Below are 4,818 nucleotides of genomic sequence, written 5' to 3'. Positions count from 1 at the left end.
TCAACTCTTTCAACTCTAGCGGGGCCATGTGATATGGCAGAATGGAAATGGGCTGAGTGACCAGAGCCATATCAATGCAGAAATCAATATCCCTGTCCGGTGGCATACCCAGCAGGTCTGAAGGGAATACCTCAGGAAACTCGTGAACCATGGGCACATAAATGGAGGGGACCTCAGCATTGGAATCACGAACATAATCCAAATAAGCCAAACACCCCTTCTTGACCATACGTCGAGCCTTCACATATGAAATAACACTGCAGATAGAATGACCAGGAGTCCCTCTCCACTCTAAATGGGGCATTTCCGGTAAGGCTAAGGTCACAGTCTTGGCATGACAGTCCAATATAGTGTGGTAAGGTGATAACCAGTCCATCCCCAATATAACATCGAAGTCAACCATATCTAAAAGCAATAAATCAACACGGGTCTCAAGACCCCCAATCACCACAATACAGGAACGATGAACTCGATTGACCACAATAGAATCACCCACCGGTGTAGACACATAAACAGGAATACTCAATGGATCACTAGGCAGAACCAAGTACGGTGCAAAATAAAAGGACACATACGAATACGTAGACCCTGGATCAAATAGCACTGAAGCCTCTCTATCACAAACTAGAATAGTACATGTAATGACTGCATCTGAAGACTCAGCCTCTGGCCTGGTTGGAAAAGCATAGCATCGGGGCTGGGCCCCACCACCTTAAACCATATCTCTGGGACGGCTTGCTGCTGGCTGGCCTCCATCTCTGGCGGTCTGAGCTCCACCTTTATGACCTCTACCTCCACCTCTAGCACCTCTACCCCCACCTCTAGCTGGCTGGGCGGGCTGTGGAACACCTGGTGTCGATACCATGACACGAGAACTCTGATGCTAAGAACTACCCGGTGCTCGAGGGTAAAATCTGGAAATGTGACCTGGTTTACCACAAGTGTAACAAGCTCTCGGATGTTGACCCTGTCGACCTGGATGACCACCTCGAAAACTCTGAAGCGGCGGTGCACCGATAGGAGCTGGTGGCGCACTGTAAGGCTGCTGATCAAAATAGTGCGTGTGAGAACCACGACCACCTGAAATACCATGGGAAACCTGGAGAGCTGACTGGAAGGGCCTGGGAGGATGGCCTCTGCCATACGAATCTCTACCTCCAGACGAGGTACCACTAAATTTGCCTGAATAACAGGGCCTCTTATTCGACCCATGACCACCTCCCTATGACATAACCATCTTGACTCGGCGGGCCACATTGGCCGTCTCCTGAAATGTGATCTTACTCCCGGCCTCCTTGGCCATCTGAAGACGAATCGGCTAAATAAGACCATCAATAAACCTCCTCACCCTGTCTCTCTTGGTAGGGAGTATGACAAGAGCATGGCGAGCTAGATCAATGAACCTAGTCTTATACTGAGTGACCGTCATGGAACCCTGCTAGAGGCGCCCAAACTACCTCCTATAGGCCTCTCTCTGAGTAACAGGGAGAAACTTCTCCAGAAACAATGCTGAAAACTGCTCCCATGACAAAGATAGCGACCCGGCTGGCCTGGATAAACAATAATCCCTCCACCAAGTCTTGGCGGATCTAGATAGGCAAAATGCAGCAAAATCGACCCCATTGGTCTCAACAATGTCCATGTTCCTAAGAACCTCATGACATCTGTCTAGATAATCCTGGGGATCCTCAGAAGATGCACCGCTAAAAGTGGTAGTGAAGAGCTTGGTAAACCTGTCCAATCTCTACAAGGCATCGGCGGACATAGCCTCTCCATCACCGGGCTGAGTTACTACACCCGACTGAACCGCCATAGCTGGATGAACCAATGGAACCTGAACCTGGGGAGCTACTGGCTCTGGAGTGCGCGTAGCAAGAGTCTGGGCCCCTCCTCCAGCCTGAGAAGTGGTTGGTGCTACTGGAATCAAACCCGCTCGGGTGACACTTTCCATGAGGCCCACCAATCGGACCAGAGCGTCTTGAAGAACTGGGGTGGCAATGAACCCCTCTAGGACCTGAGCTGGGCCCACCGGAATTGCCTGGGCTGGAACCTCATCATCAAAGTCAACCTGAGGCTCCACTGCTGGTGCTGCTACCCTGGGCTGCTGAGCGGTAGATAAGGAACCGCTTGTTCTCGCCATCTACGAAAGAATAGAGTAGAAATTCAATTAGCATTGAGAAACAAAACTGTACGGAAAGAAAGAACAATGTGAAGTTTTTCCTAACTCTGTAGCCCCTAGGGGATAAATACAGACAACTCCGTACCGATCCCTCAGACTCTACTAAGCTTGTCCGTGAGTTGTGAGACCTATGTAACCTAGAGCTCTGATACCAACTTGTCACAACCCGGATTTCCCACCCTCGGGAGTCGTGATGGCGCCTACTAATGAGAGCTAGGGAAGCTAACTCTTAACTACTTTTATCTTTTATAAATTATTTCTTTTATCAAATATTAGTAATAGCATAAAAAAGACTGAATTAAATAAATATACGGAAGACTTAATTTAAAGTGACTGAATATAAATGCGAAATCCAACATAAATATCTACCCAAGAACTAGTGTAACATTACTCACAAACTTCTAAGAATACTGAATACAATCGTATGAAAGAAAATAATAAACTTTTTGTCTTGAATACAATGAGATAACAGACTAAAATAATATATAGAGGAGACGTCGAGCCTGCGGAGTCCTGCAAGGCTACCTCGGTGTCTCACTAGTCTGACTGCTCATACTCGCACTACTGCTGATGCTGTCCGAAACCTGTATCTGTGCAAAAGAGCACAGAGTGTAGTACCAGCATAACCGACCCCATGTGCTGGTAAGTGCCTAGCCTAACTCCGGCGAAGTAGTGACAAGGCTAGGACCAGACAATCAAATAAACATGTGCAGTTCAAGTATATAAATATATAGACAACAAAGGAAGTACTGGAAGCAACCAATCAATGTGGGAGGGGAAACATGTTGTGGGGAGGTAACAGTTTCAAATAGAAATATTCAATAAAAGAAGGAGACAACAAAGTCATAATATCAACAAGTATCAAAAGGAATCAACAATTTGCACGGCATCACCCTTCGTGCTTTTACTCTCTTCCTCACCCAAGCAATATATAAAATAAAACTGTAAACGACATCACCCTTCGTGCTTTCACTCTCTTTCCTCACAATATAATCAACAGATATCAGTACGGAATGGCACATCGTACAGCACGGCATCACCCTTCGTGCTTTACACTCTTTCCTCACCATATCAAACAATACACGGCATCACCCTTCATGATTTATCACTCTTCCTCACCCAAACAACAATCACAGATAAGGGGCAAGGAAGTAAACTGGATAATAATCGGAATTCCAATAAGGGCACAACAATTAACAATAAAATTCCCGGCAAGGAATATATCAACAATTCTACAATTATCTCGGCAAGGGAATCATTCAATAATTCTTTCTCTTTCTTTCATTTTTTACTTAGTAATTCATTTTATAACTTGAGCCAACGCTCCTAAAATATTAAATATCACCATTTCTTTCACATGCACTTCACAACATATAGAAATCATCATTTAATCATGGAAGATATAACCAAATTCGAACATTCGCGATATAAGGACTTACAGTCATGCTAGACACCAACGTATAGATACTCGTCACCATGCCTATACGTCGTACTCGACAAATAGCAAGTAGCAATTAAGACTCAGCTCCTATTCTCTTAAGCTAAGGTTAGACCAAACACTTACCTCGCTTTGCAACCAATTCAAAATTCCAACAAGCCTTTGCCTCGCAAATTCGTGCCAGAAATTCTCAAATCTAGTCATAAACAATTCGATTAAGTCAATAAAAATTATAGGAATTAATTCCATATGAAATTCTACATTTTTCATTTAAAATCCGAAATTGCACTAATAAATTGCCCGTGGGGCCCACATCTCGGAACCCAATAAAAGTTACGGAATATGAAACCTCATCCAACCACGAGTCCAACCATACTAATTTTACCAAAATCCGACATCAACTCGACACTCAAATCTTCAAATTAAACCAAGGGGGTTTTCAAAATTTTCCCAACTAAAATCACTAATTAAATGCCAAAACTAGGAATAGGTTCGGGTAATCTAACCAAAATTAAGTTAAGAACACTTACCTCGTTGTTTTTCTCTAAACATATCCCGAAAATTGCCTCTCCCCGAGCTCCAATTTGCTAAAATTGGAAAATGGGACGAACTTAATGGGTACTATTCATGGGTAAAATTTCTGCAATTTTCTGCAATTTTTCTAAGTCCGAGACACCTCCGAAACACTCCCGAGCCCTCGGGGCTCCTAACCAAACACATACACTAACTCAACAACATCCTACGAACTTAATCGTGCGATCAAATCGCCAAAATAACGTCATATACCACGAATTAAGCTTTAAAATCTAAGAATTTTTTCAAATTTCATAAAACATCAAATTTTCCATTTTGAGTCCGAAACACGTCAAACGACGTCTGTTTTCCACCAAACTTTACAGAAAGTGCTTAAACCATATATAAGACCTGTACAGGGCACCAGAACCAAAATACGGGCCTGATACCATCACTTTCTAATCAAATTTCATTTCCATTTTCCTTAAATATTTTCAGAAAATAATTTTACTCAAAAATTCATTTCTCGGGCCTGGTACCTCGGAATTCAATTCCAGGCATACACCCAAGTCCCATATTTTTCTACGGACCTCCCGGGACTGTCAAATCACGGGTCTGATTCCGTTTACCCAAAATGTTGACCGAAGTCAAATTTATTCATTTTAATATCAAAACTTAGCAAATTTTT

The sequence above is a fragment of the Nicotiana tabacum genome, chromosome 3 (genome assembly GCF_000715075.1).
Source record: "Nicotiana tabacum cultivar K326 chromosome 3, ASM71507v2, whole genome shotgun sequence".
Lineage (NCBI taxonomy): Eukaryota > Viridiplantae > Streptophyta > Magnoliopsida > Solanales > Solanaceae > Nicotiana > Nicotiana tabacum.
This window is presented reverse-complemented; position numbering follows the sequence as displayed.